Source organism: Elephas maximus, chromosome 6 (genome assembly GCF_024166365.1).
Source record: "Elephas maximus indicus isolate mEleMax1 chromosome 6, mEleMax1 primary haplotype, whole genome shotgun sequence".
In the NCBI taxonomy this organism is placed as follows: Eukaryota; Metazoa; Chordata; class Mammalia; order Proboscidea; family Elephantidae; genus Elephas; species Elephas maximus.
The window spans coordinates 99,724,932-99,743,631 of NC_064824.1; the positions used below are offsets into that span (position 1 = coordinate 99,724,932).

Genomic DNA, 18,700 nt, shown 5'->3' on the forward strand with positions numbered 1-18,700 from the left:
ACTTATAGCCACCCCATGTGACAAAGTAGAACTGCCACATAGGGTTTTCTAGGCTGTAATCCTTAAGGGAACAGATTGCCAGGTCTTTCTCCCGCAGAGTCTCTGGATGGGTTTGAACTGTCAACCTTTCCGTCAGCAGCCAAGCACTTAACCATTGCACTACTAGGGCTAGTGTGTCCCATACTGGACAGCACAGATATAGAACATTTCCATTATCACAGAAGATATATGGACTGCACTGATCTAGAGGTAGCTAGATAAGGCAGTCATGCTGAGTAAATTCAATAATTTGATTTAAAGTTTAGGCAATAAAAAGATTTTTATAAAACACAACTATTAAAAGGGATCTACTTTCAAAAGTAAAATTCACAGGCAATAATTAAGACGGAATTATTTCAAGTTTCCTAGGTAAAAATGCTCAACAAGTAGCAGTGACTCACCAACTAACAAACTAACATGTCTAACTATATAGGGAGATTCATTATTTATTCTTTAAAAGTTGAAGTCTATGACTTTACCTCTGTTTCAAGATCAGTTTTCTAAAGGAGGAGGTGGCACAGGAATGTGGCAGATTTCAAGTGTGGAATTCATTTGTTGAGACGTAAATATTTTCCAAGTCTATAAAAAATGAAAATGAAAAACTATGAAATATACTGAAATATTCTAAAAATGTAATACAAAGGAACAAGAGCAGTTTTGATAAGATTTAAAATACAGTTTACCTAATTAAAAAATAATTTTAAAAATTATTATCCAAAGTATTTCTATAGTAAATAGCATACTTGTCTGCCTTTATTACACCCACACACACACCCACTTTATTAGACTTAATAAAAAGGACGTGAGATTTAGAGATAGGAAATCTGAGTTTTACTCTCAAGTTTGCGATTAATTATCTGTAATACTTTGAGTGGGTTACTTAAATTATCTGGAGCCTCACTTGAATAATCTCTAAAATTAAGTCCTGCCCAGTCATAAAATTCTATAAATCTAACCTTTGAAGCATATTATAGTGAAAACACACATGCACAATCATTAAAAAAAACCCCACTAAAATTTTAATAAAAACAAACTCATTGCCGTCAAGTCAATTTCAACTGATAGAGACCCTATATGCAGAATAAAAACAAGCTTAACTAATAAAGTATCACAGTCCACAAAATCATTTTGGATAAGTTTCACAGAAATGAAAATTTTAACTTTAAAAAAAAAAAAACACAAAAAATGCTATTATTTGAATTTTTGGCAGCAAAACAGATTTAAAAAAATTTGGTCATAGAGAATCATTTTCAGGTTGTTAAAAGGGTAAAGACTTTCTTAGGACGCAACAGCTATTTTCATGTATTTGCTGGCTGCATTATACTATACTTCTGATTCAGAACTACATCACAATCTCAAAATCTGAAATTCTAAAGGAAAATTAACATTAAAATCATTAGAAGAAAATTAACATTAAACTATGTTCATTAACAAAGTATACTTTTTCTCTTTGAATGCAAAGAACACTACATTAAAATTCCCTTGAAGTTAAATTACATTATCATTGTAAAATCTCTAATTTTTTCAAACTGGATATGTGTCAAGACCCCCTACTCCAACTGTTTAACAGCTGACTTTTTTTTTATCTCATAATGTGGCCTTTCACACGAGATTTTTATTTCATGAGAAGGTTCTGAGGTGGGGGAAAAACATGAAAAGGATTAAAGAGGCTGTCTCTGGAAAGATAAGAAAATGGCCAATGCTTTGAGAAGGGCACTTGATGTCAGAGGAACAGAATGGGAATGAGACTCTGTCCTTTGAACCTTGGGCATTTTAACCCACCAAGAAAATTGTCAATTTTTGAAGCAGAGACACTGAAAAACTAGTACACCAGCAACCTGTGTAGAAATGGGTCTCTGGTAATCTTTCAGGCTGACTGAGGATGCTTAATAGGCTCTCAAAAAGAAGGAAAACAAACAAACAAACAAAATAAGGCAAATGATAGGAAGGCCGAGTTTTACGAAACTTTTAACACATCCCTATTGGTTCTACTATGTCCTATAGGGTTGCTATGAGTCGGAATCAACTCGATGGCAGTGGGTTTTTTTTTTTTTTACAACAGCTCAAGCCCTGATTAGCTGCAGGTAACCTATACCTCACCCCATTTACACAAGAGAGAAAAAGGGAACTCTGCCTGGAAGATAATATTGTCTGGTGACTTTACGGTTTTTTCATATACAAAGTCTGGCATACAATAAAAAACTGCTAAATATGCAACAAGAAAATAGACCAATAAGTAAGAGAAAACTTAATTCTAGGCAACAGAATCTGACCCATACATGATCCAATATTAGAGTTTGCAGACAAGAACTTTTAAATAATTCTGACTAACATATTAAAGAAAATAGAGTGGAAAATCAACAAACTTGATGAAAGATGGAGAACTTTGTAATGAATCAGGATCTATAAAAATAATGAAATAGACATTCTGGAACTGAAAAATACAATATACAAAATTAAGAACTCAATACATTGGTTTTATAGTAACTGGACACATCAGAATATAGAAGTAGAGAACTGAAACATAGGTCAGTAAAAAACACCCAAAATGAATTATAGCGGAAAAGGAGAGGAAGGCAGAGTATGGTGTGATGGATTGCTTTTATATGGCTTTTCGTACCATGATCTTGTAACTCCCTCCAAATGACTGGGTGCGACTATGCTTGTGGCCCACCCAGAGGATTAGACAGCTTGTTAATAATGCAAATAAAGTGCATGGCATCCTTGTGGGGGGGGGGGTGGGACCATGCAAACAAGGTGTATGGAACCCTAACGAGGGGATTGGTCACTTTTGCCATCCTGCTAGGCTTAAAACGAGCCATCCTAGAGGTAAAAAGGGGGGACCTGACTACTACCAAGAAGAAGAGGCAGGAACGGAATGTGCCCTTTGGACCTGGGATCCCTGTGCTGAGACCCTCCTAGACCCATGAGACAGAGGAGCTGTAACACAGAAGACAGCAAGAGACGGTGGAGAAGCAATAGCAAGAGCGATAGTGGTGTGACATGGCAGGAACCAGGAGATCAGCGGGAGATAGCTGCAGTGGGGCTTGTTGACCCACAGAGCTAGAAGCTTCGTAACACTTGCCCGAGCAGGACAGGGCCAAGGGGCCAAGAGGCTGAGGGCCAGAGAGAGGCCTCCTTGCGGGCACGGCTGAGAAGAGGCTGTCCTGGTTGAAGTAGCTATATCTGAGTCCTTTCTGATCTTGAATTGTAACACGTACTACCCTAATGAACCCCATATTTGTGAGTACGGTATGTGCATTCTGTGTGGTCACTGCAAAGAATTATTGAACCCAACAGAGAAGTAAAGAGTGTTGTGAGAGGGCCTGCTAGTGCCAGAATTGTTAAAATTGGATGGTGGAGGTATGTCTGACCTCTACCTCACAGCGATCAATCTTGGGCTGTTGACGCTGATAGTGATTCCCTCTCTCCCTTGTGAAGATAGAGGTCAGATGCCCCCTACACGGCCATTTTTACACAGGGACAAAGGCGATAAAGGGAAAGGGGACAGAAGGAAGGTAGAGAGGCTTAAGAGAAACATGGGACATGATGGAGTCCCAGACATGAGGAGAAAGAGATAAAAGTAATATTCAAAGACAGAAAAACTGAGAGTTTTTCAAAACCAATGAAAAAAGTCAACCTACACATTCAAGAATCTCTGCCAACTCCAACCATGATATAGTTAAAAAAAAAAACTACAGCTAGGACACCATAATCAAACTACTAAAATAAAGGAAGCAGTAGTGGGTAATAGGGGGAAAAGAAAAGAATAAGAAAAACTTAAAAAGTAGCCATAGCACAAAAAAAAAAAATTGATTTTCAAAGGAACAAAAAGTCAGCAGATTTCTCAACAGAAGCCAGCATATAGAAGAATGACATTGTCAATGGGCCAAAAGAAAATAAACAGAAATCTAGAACACTCAGTAAAAATATCCTTCAAAAATTAAGGTGGAATAAAGATGTTTACAAACAAATACCAGAAAATTTGTCACCAGCAAGCCAGTACTAAAAGATAATTAAAGAGTTATTCAGGCAGAATAAAATTGCCCTAGATCAGAAACATGGAAATACAGGAAGAAATAAACAGTATCAGAAAACATAAATATATAACCAAAGAAAAATTAATAGTGACTGTTAACAATAGCTGAAATGTTTTATAAGGTTTAAGGCATCTAAGATTCTAGCAGTTCCACAATAGTGGTAAAAGTAATAATTTTTATTATACAATTATAAAGAAAAATGTTATAATCTTTACAATAACCATTAAAACAGCAGTAACAAAATGTATATGTGTGTGTATAAAGTAAGTTAATAGAAAAAATGGAATATTTAGCTAATTTTCTAAAAAATGCAAGAAAAAAAGAAAAAACAGATGGGTCCCATAGAAAACAAATAGTAAGATTATACATTTAACTGAACTATATCAGTAATTACATGAATTGTACATACAGCACATTACAGTTTAAGTATAAATCTAAGTTTGCCAGATGGTATTAAACTCCATAAAAGAGACACACTTTACATATAAGCACACGGAAAGACTGAACGGACTGGATAGAAAAAATATACCACGCAACATTAATCAAAAGAAAACTGATGTACTTTGCTAATATCAGAAAAAGTAGAATTTAAGGCAAGAAGCATTATTATAGATAAAAAGGAATATTACATAACGATAAACGGATCAATCGAAAGGAACATATCACAATCATAAATTTGTAGGTACTCCATAGCACAACTTTAAAAAACCACAAAGCAAAAATTTACAAAATTGGAAAAGAAACAGACAAATCAGTAATTGTAGTAAGAGATATTATTATACCTTTCTCAGTAATTGATAGAAAACGCAACAAAAAGTAAGATCTGAACAAGCAATTAACAAATGTGGTCTAAATGACTGCTATAGAACACTGCACTCAATAACAACAAAACTAACATTGTTTTCAAGGGTGCATGGAAGATTTATCAAAACTGACCACATACTGGGCCATCAAGAAAGCCACAACGCATTTCAAAAAGGATGATGCCATTCAGAGTAAGTACTGTGACCGCAATGGAAGCCAGAAATCATTAACAACCATAAATAAAAACACTAAGTAACTGGAAATTTATAAAATTACATTTCTAAATAATCTATGGGACAAGGAAATCAAAATAGAAATTAGAAAATATATTGAACTGAATGCTAAGAATGATACGACATATCAGAAGTTACGGGATGCAGATAAAGCAGTATTTAAAGAAAACTTACTTTACCCTTAATTGCATATGCTGGCAGTTCTCACTTTTCATGTGCAAAGACAGTTTGATACGCATTAGTTTACCTCGCAAAGCTAAGACTGCCTGTATTAGAAGAATACTAAGAGAAAAGAGGCTGAAAAAAGTCAATGATGCAAGCTTCTACTTCTAGAAGTTAAAGAAAATTGCAAATCAATGAAATTGAAAACAAGCATATAATAAAGAAGAATCAGCAAAGCTGAAAGTCAGTTTTTTGAAAGATTAATAAAATTGATAACCCCCTAGAAAGACTGATTAATATAAGAGAGAAAACACAAATTACTACAGAATTTACAGGCATCAATAAGAGAGTATTATGACAAACTTTATGGTAATAAATGCGACACAAACACATTTCTCGAAAAATACAAATTACCAATGCTGGAAGCAGATATAGAACACACAGATAGCCCCACAGCTATTAAAGAAATTGAATCCATTATTAAAAATCATTTCATAAAGAAAATCTCAAGTGCAAGTTCTTTCACCAGCGAATTCTTCCAAACAATTAAGGAAGAAACAATACCAAGCTTGTACAAAATCTTCCAGAGCACTGAAAGTAATAGAACGCTTTGTAGCTCTTTTTAAGAACCCGTGTAATCCTGATGGCAAAAACTGACAAGGACATTATAAGGAATTAAAAACCATTGTCTCATGAACACAGATGCAAAAAAAAAAAAAAAATCAACATGTCAGCAAATCAAATCCAGCAACATATGTAAAAAGGACATATAATATTTAAAAATGAACTTATTCTACGTATATATATATATATATATATATATATATATACACTTTTTTATATACATAAGAGTAGTTTAACAGAAAAATCACACGATCATCCAAATAGGTACAGAAAAAGCATGTGACAAAATTCAATACTCATTCATGGTAAAACTAGTAAACTCACAAAGAATATCTATAAAAAAACCTACAGTAAGCATCATATTTAACGGTAAATTAAAAACTTACCTAGCTCTGAAGTTGAAAACAAGACAGAGATGACCATTATCATCACTTCTATTCAACATTGTACCGGAGGGTCTAGCTAGTATAATAAAGCAAGAAAAAGAAATAAAAAGAAGAAGGAGAATAAGGACTGGAAAGGAAGAAATGTCATTATACACAGATAATTATTCAGATGATATGATTATTAGCCAAGAAAACTTCAGCTTTGACAGGCTAATTACTAGAATTAATAAGTGAATTTACAAAGGTTGATAGATATAATATTAATGTATAAAAATCCATTGTATTTCTATAAACCAGTCACAAATTTTTAAAAATAAATAAAACTTACAACAGCGTTTAAAAAACAAAAACAAACTAGGAATATATATATATATATATAACTAAAGATGTACAAGACCTCTACACTGAAAACTAAAAAAAACATTTTTGAGAGAAATTAAAGAAGGTCTAAGTAAATGGAGGAGCCCTGGTGGCACAGTGGTTAAAGAGCTCGACTGTTAACCAAAAGGTCAGCAGTTTGAATCCACCAGCTGCTCCTTGGAAATCTTATGGGACAGTTCTACTCTGTCCAATTGGGCCACTATGAGTCATAACTGACTCAATGGCAAAGGGTTTTCGCTTAAGTAAATGGAAGGGAGTCCCTGCGTGCTGCAATCGGTTAACACACTCAGCTGCTAACTGAAAAATTGGAGGTTCAAGTCTACCCAGAGGCACCTATGAAGAAAGACCTGGCAATCTACTTCTGAAACAATGAGTCACTGAAAACCCTGTGGAGTACAGTTCTACTGTGATACATATGAGGTCCCAGGAGTTAAAATCAATCCGGTGGCAACGGGTTTTTAAGTAAATGGAAAGATATGTCATGTTCGTGGGTTGAGAGAAACAGACAAGATATCAATTCTCCCCAAATTAATTTCTAGTTTGGATGACACACATTAGACTTGTCTGAGTTGCATTTAATAAACCTAAATGGCAAGATTCTGACTAGCTAGCTACAATATGATGTCAGAAGGAAAAGAGCTTATTGCTAGGTTGGAACAGGCATTCCCAGAGTTTGTCAGTGAAGACTGCGTGAGCGCTTACCATGAACCAGATTTCAGCCATGTGGGAGAGAAAGAAAACACTGCTAACAGAGGCTGATCACAGAAAGAAGCTGGAAGGTCCCCTAAATGCACAGGAGCTAAAGAAGGAGCATGTGGAGTCCCTGGGTGGTAGAAATAGTTAAGCGCTTGGCTACTAACCAAAAGGCTGGCGATCAGAACCCACCAAAAGGTGCCTTGGAACCAATGCTACTGAAGGAAGAAATTCAAGCTGCACTGAAGGCACTGGCAAAAAACAAGGCTCCAGGAACTGATGGAATATCAACTGAGATGTTTCGACAAATGGATGCAGTGTTGCAAGTGCTCACTCATCTATGCCAGGAAATTTGGAAGACAGCTACCTGGCCAACCAACTGAAAGAGATCCATATTTATGCCTATTCCCAAGAAAGGTGATCCAAACGAATGTGGAAATTATTGAACAATATCATTAATATCACACACAACTAAAATTTTGCTGAAGATCATTCAAAAGTGGCTGCAGCAGTATACTGACAGGAAACTGCCAGAAATTCAGGCCGATACAGAAAAGGATGTGGAACCAGGGATATCACTGCTGATGTCAGATGGATCCTGGCTGAAAGCAGAGAGTATCAGAAAGATGCTTACCTGTGTTTTACTGACTATGCTAAGGCATTTGACTTTGTGGATCATAAATGCCTTACAATATTTTTTTAAGGCATTTACTTTGTGGATCATAACAAATTATGGATAATATTGTGAAGAATGGGAATTCCAGAACATTTAATTGTGCTTTTGAGGCACCTGTACATAGATCAAGAGGGAGTTGTTCAAACAGAGCAAGGGGATACTGCGTGGTTTAAAGTCAGGAAAGGTGTGTGTCAGGGTTGTATCCATTCATCATACCTATTCAATCTGTTTGCTGAGCAAATAATCCGAGAAGCTGGACTATATGAAGTAGAACGGGGCATCAGGATTGGAGGAAGACTCGTTAACATCCTGTGTTATGCAGATGACACAACCTTGCTTGCTGAAAGTAAAGAGGACTGAAAACACTTATTGATGAAGACCAAAGACCACAGCCTTCCGTACGGATTGTACCTCAACATGAAGAAAACAAAAATCCTCACAACCAAACCAATAAACAACATCATGATAAACGGAGAAAAGACTGAAGTTATCAAGGATTTCATTTTACTTGGATCCACAATCCACACCCATGGAGGCGGCTGTCAAGAAATCAAAAGTCGCAATGCATTAGGCAAATCTGCAAAAGACCTCTTTAAAGTGTTGAAAAGCAAAGATGTTACCTTGAACACTAAGGTGCGCCTGACCCAAACCATGGTATTCCCAATAGTATCATATGAATGTGAAAGCTGGACAATGAATAACGAAGATGGAAGAAGAATTGATGTCTTTGAATTGTGATGTTGGCAAAGAATACTGAATATACCATGGACTGCCAAAAGAACAAACAAATCTGTCTTGGAGGAAGTACAACCAGAATGCTCCCTAGAGGCAAGGATGGTGAGACTACGTCTTATATACTTTGGACATGTGGTCAGGAGAGATCAGTCCCTAGAGAAGGACATCATGCTTGGTAAAGTACAGGGTCAATGAAAAAGAGGAAGACCCTCAAAGAGATGGATTGACACAGTGGCTGCAACAACAGGCTCAAGCATTACGGTTGTGTGCATGGCACAGGACCAGGCAGTGTTCCGTTCTATCGTATATGGGGTCACCACGAGTCGGAACCAACTTGACGGCACCTATCAATAACAAGAGGCGCCTCAGAAGAAAAGCCTGCCAATCTGCTTCTGAAAGGTCACAGCCATAAAAACCTTATAAAGCACAGTTCTTCTACTCTGAAACACATGGGGTTGCCATGGGTTGGAGTCAACTCAACAGCAACTGGTTCCTTTTTAAGGTAGGTAGAAACAACCTGCAACTGGAAGAGAGATGGACTGTCCCTCAACGAATAAGCTACCACCACCAACTGCTCTGACAGGGATCACAACAGAGGGTCCTGGACAGAGCTGGAGAAAGATGTAGAACAAAATTCTAACTCACAAAAAGAGAGCTGACAGAGATTGGAGAAACCCTGAGAATACGGCCCCAGGACATCCTTTTAACTCAGTGCTAAAATCACTCTTGAGGTTCACCCTTCAGTCAGAGATTAGACAGGCCCATGAAACAAAACGAGACTAAATGGGCACACCAGCCCAGAAGCAAGGATGAGAAGGCAGGAGGGGACTGGAAAGCTGGTAACAGGGAACCTAGGTCGAGAAAGGGAGAGTGTTGACATGTCACGGGGTTGGCAACCAATGTCACAAAGCAGTATGTGTATTATTTAGTGAGAAACCAACTTGCTCCGTAAACCTTCATCTCAAGTACAATAAAAAAATGTAAACAGCTAAATCAGGTAAAAACTAACAAGCAAATAAAAAACTGAGTAAAGGAAACAAACAGTTCTAGAAGTAGAAATCTAAACAGCTGATAAGAATATGAGATTCTTTATCTCACTAATAATTACAGAAATCCAAATTAAATACAATAAACATTTCATACACATCAGTGTCAAAATTTAGATAATGTGACAATAACAAATTTTGATGAGGCAATGGGAAAAAATTAAGATGGAAATATAGATTGGAATAATACGGCAGAGAAAAATTTGATGACACCTAACAAAATAAAGTATTCATACCCCACACCTCAGTAATATCATGTTTAGATAGTATCCTCAAGAAAACATATAATAACGTTCACTAAAGCAGTGCTAATAACAGGAAAAACAGCTTAAACGTTTACCAATGGAGGAAAGGATAAATAAAATGTGCTAAATTCACACAATGGAATACTACACAGTAATTAAAAGGAATAAACTAGATTTGTATATATAGACCGGAAAAACAATGCTGAATAAAAAGAGTACCAAGCAACTCTAACAATGTTAAAAATCAAGTCTGAGTGATAAGAACCCAAGTGTTTATTATTATATTACTCATCCGTATTTTAGAAATTTTTCAGAAAATGGGTTTATGCAGAAAACTATGACTGGACTTGGTGAATGACTACATGCACAGGATGAATGAAAGTGAATTTATTTTTAACAAACTTGCTGAATGGCTACTTTTTTACAGAAATTATGAGGGAACACACACACACGTCACACACACACACATTACACACACACGTTACACATACACACACTATAGTCCTTGAGCTCAGAATGCTTATAATCTAATAATGAACAAATGTACATACACAAATTAGCATAATAAGCAGGAAGAAATAAATGTCATACATGGTAGTCACAGAACATTTCCTAAGAAAAATTCTCAGAGAAAACTAACGCCCAAACATAAAGCGCAAAATTAATAGCTGAGGAACAAAAGTTTCATATGAAATTCCTAAAAACAACCAAGCATTCAATATTCTAATATAGTCCAAACACTATGTCAGCCTAACAATTAGTTAAACCAGATGCAGTCAAGTTGACTGCGAGTCATGGCGACTCCATGTGTGTCAGAGCAGAAGCGTGCTCCACAGCGTTTTCAATAGCTGATTTTTCGGAAGCAGATTGCCACATCTTTCTTCTGAGGTGCCCCTGGGTGGATTCAAGCCTCTAACCTTTCAGTCAGCAGTCGAGCACATTATCATTCGAGCCACATTGGGGGGTGGGAGGGAGGTGGGTAGTATTAGGTTCTTAAAAATTAATAATGTCAACTATCTCTATTTTAAAAATATGACAAATTTTTATCAGATTCTTCATAGTGACTCAGTTGTTACAGCAAACTAAGTTATTAGAAATACAAACATTATAGATCCATTACATTTTATTTACTGTTCAATTACTACAATATTGATCAACTTAAATCACGTACAAATGTATTTCAACATACTGACATTGGCAAAGATTCAATCTGAATATATGATTATATATACCTGAACAATGGAGTCACATTTCAGAGTGAAAAGAACAATAAAGCTATTGTTTTTCTTTAAGTATCTTCTGAATGAGGTAGAATCTGGCAAGAGTGACATCATACTTAGAGACATACAGGATTGCTAATAAAATCCAATTCATGTTTCCTTTTTGCCTCAGGTTGACACAATTAAGACAAGGATGGGAATTCTCCTTCACAAAGGGCTGGAAGTATTTCCAGAATAGAAACATCTTGTAGTATATCTCATAGATGTTTTGTCCCTGCTTTATCTGTGTATAAGCAACCACATTTAAGGAAAATGAAACAGGCAAAGGATTCATTCACTCGAGGCTCTCTATTTTAAGTGGTGCTTGCAAGAGCGGAAGTAAGGCACCCTGGATGTGTGAAGAAGAACATATTTTTCCTCTCGATAAGCTTATAATCTAGAAGACAGCATTTAGTAAGTATAATACAAAATTGAATGTGATAAAAGTGAGATAAATATCAGAAAGGATTATTCCACCCTATGATCTTGAGAGAATAGTAGCCATCTTAGTGAGTGATAAAATATAGCTTGAGAACATTTCAGAGAAAGCAGGGGAGAAGGCACACTCTAAGCAAGTGGAAGAAGCCAGCAGCTGGGAGTTTTTGTTTGAAAGTAGAAGAGCACAGCAGGGTGAAACTAGCAGGCTCTTCCTCACATCAACATCTGGAACCAATCAGAGGGTACAAGGAGCCCCGGTGGCACAGTGGTTAAGCGCTCGGCTGCCAACCAAAAGGTAGGTCAATGTTTTAAACCCACCAGCTGCTCCCCAGGAGAAAGATGTGGCAATCTGTTTCAGTAAGATTTACAGCCTTGGGAACCCTATAGGGTAGTTCTACTTTGTCCCATATGGTTACTGAGTCGGAATTGACTCGATGGCAGTGGGTTTGGTTTCTGGTTTAAAGAAGATATGGATGAATCCAGAATTTACAGCAAGAAAATGTGTTCTCAAACACTAAATCAGCTCTACCTGCAGGGTTAGGGTAAAATGGATTATTTTTTGGTTCACTGGTTTTAATCCTGGAATTTTCTTCACTTCTCAGAAAAAGAGAAGGGAACACAGCTATAGGTTCCATTAGGATGTATATATCTTTCCCTCTTTTATCTACAATCAAATACTGACACTGTACAACCAGACATTAACACAAAAGTGTAGTTAATCTTTAAATATTTTATGGCTATTAATTATTAATTAGGAGCCCTGGTGGCATAGTAGTTAAGTGTTTGGCTGCTAACCGAAAAGTCAGCGGTTCAAACCCACCAGCCATTTGCTGAGAAAGACGTGGCAGTTGGCTTCCTTAAGGATTTACAGCCTTGGAAACCCTATGGTGTAGGTCTACTCTGTCCTACAAGGTTGCTATGAATTGGCATCAGCTTGATGGCAACAGGTTTGGTTGTTTTTGTTTTAAAGCAAAGAAAAAGGTTCCTCTGGGTGAGGTGGTGGGGAGGATAATGGTCCATAACTTCCCTGAAATTGTATGAAATATACTTATGCAAATGTGCATTTTTCTAAATCCAAAGCTTTTATCTAATTTCAATGGAGTTGTAACCCACCAAAAGGTTAAGAAATACCGTTCCAGGAAAACTGGAAGAGAGGTTGCTTCAGGACCTAAAAAACGAAAAGAATCCTAATAGGTAACTTGATTACAGGGCTTATTATGATTCTTACGAAACTGGAAAAGTACCGTAATAGTATTTTTTATCTTTCAAGTATCATCTTTTATTTTCCAGAGCATCAACTTGACTAAGTTGGTTGTATTAAGCTACAGACTTAGTTAAGTAAAGATTCACCTAATGAATTTTAAAGCCACTAAATTACACAATAATAAAACAAGAGTATTTTATTTTTATATAACTGTCATTCAGTAAGTGTAGTTACAGTGTGAAATTACATTTTAATCTTCCTTTTTAATAGAAGGAAACCCTGTGGTTAAGAGTTCGGCTGCTAACCATAAGGCTGGCAGTTCGAATATACCAGGTGCTCCTTGGAAACCCTATGGGGTAGTTCTATTCTGTCCTGTAGGGTCGCTATGAGTCGGAATCGACTTGACAGCAATGGGCTGGGTTTGGTTTGGTTTTGGTTTTTTAATAGAAAGGATTCCTAAGGAATGTCTTGGGAGTCTTCCACATTTATCAGGTACTTTTCTATTTTTGCAATTCTAGATCCAAACTGTGTGGCATGTTTTGGTAAAAAACATAGGCTGTAAGACCAAGTTCTACAGCTGTGAGGTGCAAAATAAGTTCCTCATCAATTCCATGGGGTAAAGTCAAGTTTTCCTATTCCCAAACCAGTAGGGAATTCAGTAAGGAGATAATATTTTCATCCAGGAAAGGACATCTTCCTTCTTTTCCATGATCACCAATAACTCTGTCATCATGACCACAATTTCTGGAAGAAATCTGACCTTGTTCCATTTCTGTCATCTTATTCAATCCTTCTAGCCCATGTGTCTAAAAGCAGACACAGTGATGAGAATAACCTGCATGTTGCCTACCTGCACTGATTCCAGTAAGAATGGTCTTTCCTTTGCTCTGATAACATTTCACTTCATCCCAGGTCTCTAAACAACCAGTTCCTCTAGAAGCAAAGCAGACTCCACAACCTATGCTCTGTCTAAAACCATATGGAAGGGCTGACTTAATTACCATATTTGAGTTCTTAATTTTTGCAGTTCTTCCAAAGAAACATTAATTTCAACAAAATTCGAAATTCAGAAAGGGTTAAGAGCTTGTAGTTCCTTTAGTCCCACTCTTCCTGTGATTTGATCTGAACTGTTTATCAGAAGTACCATCAACTACAGCAAGATTTTGGAAGAATTCTTCAGAAGGTATTTCACAATGATTTTTCTGTTTGCCCCCTGTAAAAATGACGTGGGGGCAGTGTCTGACCTCCTCCAATCCCACAAGGGGGAAGAACCAAGATCAACAGCACAAGGCTGACTCCCATGAGGTGGAGGCCAAATAAGCCTCCTCTCTCCATCATCTTTACTAATTCTGACACCAACTGTCCTTCCCACAGCCAACTCTACTTCTCTGATGAGTGTGATTATTCATTGCAATGGCCACACAGAACTCACAGACCACACCCATGATTATGGGGTTTATTAGGGAAGTAACAGGTTACAATTTAGGCTCAGGAACACTCAGGATATAGTACTTCAGTCAGGACAGCCTCTTCCCAACTGTGCTCGCAGGTATGCCTCTCCCCAGCCCTACGTCTCTCCCCAACGACACTCAGCCTTCTCTCTCTCTGGGCCAGGAAGCCCACCATGCCAGTTCCTGCTGCTGGGTCTCTCCTGCCACCGCTTCTCAACATCTTCAGGGTTACAGCTTTCTCTCTCTCTAACTCTCGGTCTGCTGCTTCCAGGAGCTTCTCAGCACAGGGATCCTGGGTCCAAAAGACATGCTCTCAGCTCTTGGCTGTTCTTCCTTGGTGGTGGTAGGATCTTCCCTCTGCTCTGGAATTGGCTCTCTTTTAAAGCAAAACTGACCAACCCCCTTGGTGGGCCACAGTTACCCTATCACACAGCCCCGTCCAATCACCTGGGTGGGAATTACAAGACTACGGTTAGGAAGGCCACACAAAAGTAATCAATCTATCACACTCCCTTTTTTGTTGTTGTTGTTAAAAAACCAGTTGGTATGGTCTCTTCTTTAGTCATAAAAGCCACATTAAGATCAGTTGGTTCATCTAAAGGCATATGACAGTCAAGGGTTGTAATAACCATGGAATCAATGACCCTAGAAAACAGACTTACAATGTTTGCTTTACTATCACAAGTTTTCAAAACTTCATTTATTGTCACGCTTTCATGCCTGTAATACTCAGGACAACAATGAGCTGTTGAACTACTTCGTTCAGGTGTCTGTCAGTAAGAAAGACGTTTTGTAGGTGGGACACTGGAAATAGTAGTGTAATGAGTCTCAAATGGAGCTCTTGGCAACATTATATTTAAAGGAACAACAGGTTCTTGGAAATATAATTTGGCTTAATTTTCTACTGCAATACAAATGTTGGTAAGTCTGCTGAAATTTGTGTCAGGCAATTAGCACATTCTTCGATAATCTTCTCCCTAGAAATACATTTCTAAGGACACAATTTTAAAATCACACATTAGGAAATGGCAGTAGACTTGAGACCAGTTTTGAAAATTCTAGATGCTGAAGTGTCTTGCCACCAATTGGCCCCTCCAAATGTTTGGACACTGTTATGGATTGAATTACGTCCCCAAAAAATACGTGTTGTAAATCTCCTATGCCTGTGGTCATAATTCCATTTGGGAATGGGTTGTCTTTGTTATGTTAATGGACAGGATAGTGTAGGGTGTATCTGAGTACCTTGAGTCAATCTCTTTTGAAATAATAAAAGAAACTAAACAAGCAAGCAGAGCAAAGATGGAGTAAGACAGATGCTAAGACACATGGAGATCTCCAAGAAACCAGGAAGCAGAAGCTGAAGAGACAAGTACTTTACTTCTGAGCCGACAGAGAGAGAAAGCCTTTCCCTATGGCCAGCATTCTGAATTCATACTTCTAGCCTCCTAAACTATTAGAAAATAAATTTATGTTTGTTAAAGTCATCCACTTCTGGTATTTCTGTTATAGCAGCACTAGATAACTAAGACAGGCACCTACGGAAAACCAGAAGAAAAAAAAATTTTTTTTTTCTAGAATTACCCAAATATTCAGATTCAGTATATTCCAAATTAATAAAATGTCAAAGCAAGTTACGGCAACTAAAAAAACCCCAACCCTACCATCTCACCCTGACATTACTGTACAAATAATAATAATAATAAAACAGAAAATAGCAAATGCTGGGGAGATTGGAACACTTATGCATTGCTGGTGGGAATATAAAATGATCCAACCACTATGGAAAATAATATGGTGCTTTTCCTTAAAAAGCTAGAAATAGAAATACCATATGATCCAGCGATCCCACTCCCAGGAATATACCTAGAGAAATAAGAGCAAACACACGAATAGACACATGCACACCCACGTCCACAGCAGCATTATTTACAATAGCAAAAAGATAGAAACAACCTGAGTGGCCATCAACAGATGGTTAGGTAAACAAACTATGATATATACACACAATGGGATACTATGCAAAGAACAATGATGAATCTGCAAAACATCTCATAACATGGATGAATCTGAGGGCATTCTGCTGAGTGAAATAAGTCAATCAGAAAAAAAGAAATACAGTATGAGACCACGATTATAAAAACTCAAGGAAAGGTTTATACAAAGAAAGAAACAATTTTTGATGGTTATGAGGGAGGTGGAAGGCTGGAGAGAGAAAATCATTAACTAGATAGTATGTAAGTTATTATTATTATTATTATTATTTTATGTAAGTATTAACTTTGGTGAAGGGAAAGGCAGTGCACGATATATGGCAAGTCTGCACAACCTGAGCAAGGCAGTCATAGAAGCTTCACAGACACATCCAAACACCCTGTGGGGATCAAGGTCGTGGGGATCAACGGGCATAACAAAATTCATAAATAAAATGTTCTACATCCAACTTTGGGGAATGGCGTCTGGGGTCTTAGAAGATTGAGAGCAGCCAACTAAGATGCATCTATAGGTCCCATCCTGTCCGGAGAAAGGAGAATGAAGAGAACCAAAGACAAGGAAAATATTAGTCCAAAGTACTAATGGACTAAAGTACCACAGCCTCCACCAGCCTGAGACCTGAAGAACTAGGTGGTACCCGGCTATCACCACCAAGCACTCTGACAGGAATCACAACAGAGTGGGAGAAAAATGTAGAATAAAGTTCAAATTCACAGTCTGAAAGAGACTGGAAGAACCTGAGACTATAGTCCCCGGATACCCATTTAACTCAAAACTGAAGCCACTCCCAAAGTTCATCCTTCAGCCAAAGATTAGACAGGTGTATAAAACAAACAACACACGTGAGGAACGTGCTTCTCAGTTCAAACGCGTAGGAGACCAAAAGGGCAACACCTACCCAAAAGCAGTGACAGAAAAAATGGGCAGATGGAAACGGGGAATTGGGGTGTGGAAAGGGAGAGTGTTGACACATGGCGGGGATTGCAACCAATGTCACAAAACAATCTGAGTTTAAATTGTTGAATGAGAAACTAATTTGGTCTGTAAAGTTTCACCTAAAGTGCGTGCACGCGCGCGTGCACACACACACACAAGAAATCACAAAAGACAAAACAAAAAACCCAACCCAATCATAAATGACTAGATACTTGATCATATACAAAAAACTAAACACCTTGGACTTCTGAGAATAGTGACAAAATATCTGATTCGTTTTTATAAGAGGAAGATAATTAAACATAATTTGAGTTATTTTCTTTAGCATTAAACTTTATTCCACTGAAAAGTTCTCCATTCCACAGTACACACTGCTTCTTTCACCTTCCACATGCTGGGCAGTCAGAGCACTTCTCAAGTTAAGGACATAACCAGAAAATAAACACTGCTAATTACTTTTTTTAACAGCTGTTTACTACTAATGAGTTCACGCAGTTTAAGATTATAAATTCTCCTTCAGATATCTGCTGAAATGCTCAACAGAAAAGTTTACAAAACAACAAATATCACACATTACTATGTGATACTATTTCTTCATTTTCATCTTATCTGGGTTTTCTACTTCTTGGTATTCTTTTTTCAGTTCTTCCAATATATTTTTGCTTTCAGAAAGCATTTTTGTTTGGTGCTTAATGAAGAATATTTTTCTGTTCTGTTGCTGCTTATATACCTTCCCGTTCTTCAGGTTAGAAAGTTCATCAACAATTTTTTGCTCTTTTAACCTTGTTGCTTAGATTCTCCCCGTGTGGGGTTGAGTTGTGTGTGGGGGGGTGAGGTAGGGATCAGCCCAGTCCTGTCCTCCAAGCGTGCCCTCCAGCTGGGCATCTCCACTAAATACAGGATGCAGCAATGCACACCGAACAGCCCTCAGCCTCTGAGTGTATCTATGTGCTCTCCTTTTCCATTTCCCATATTTGATCGTTAAGGTCGTGTGTCAACTTGGCTGGGCCATGATTCTCAGTGGTTTTGCAGTTACATAATGATGCTGTCATCCTTCATGATGTGATCTGATGTGATCAGCCAATCAGTTTTAAGGGGAGTTTTCTCAGGGGTGTGGCCTGCACCCAACATACATATAGACGGTCTGGCAAAGCACTCTTGCTTGCTCTAGGCTCTGCATCCTAGAGCCCTTCGACATCTGACCTCCAGTTCTTGGGACCTGAGCCAACGGCCTGCTGTCGAGCCTACTAATTTGGGGTTCTTCTGCCCCTGCAACCACATGAGTCAGGAGAAGCCTCCAGTCTGAAACCAGACTCAAGGACTTGGGACTTGTCAGCCTCTACAACCACGTGAGCC

General features: G+C 37.7%; 1 protein-coding gene and 2 pseudogenes across 6 annotated transcripts in view; all 3 read right to left on the reverse strand.

Moving 5' to 3' along the window:
* Positions 1-18,700, reverse strand: part of HYCC2 (hyccin PI4KA lipid kinase complex subunit 2) — a 97,771-nt gene that overhangs the window by 62,663 nt on the left and 16,408 nt on the right. For 3 of the 6 annotated variants that reach the window (XM_049887806.1, XM_049887802.1, XM_049887807.1), the window contains one exon: positions 519-618. The gene's annotated coding sequence lies outside the window, so the exon portion shown is untranslated. Of the gene's footprint in view, positions 1-518; positions 619-6,288; positions 6,365-12,874; positions 12,930-18,700 lie in introns of all 6 variants that reach the window. The other 3 variants (XM_049887804.1, XM_049887805.1, XM_049887803.1) reach the window with 3 other exon arrangements.
* On the reverse strand, positions 13,422-14,215 carry LOC126077983 (asparagine synthetase domain-containing protein 1-like; annotated as a pseudogene).
* On the reverse strand, positions 14,215-15,614 carry LOC126077984 (asparagine synthetase domain-containing protein 1-like; annotated as a pseudogene).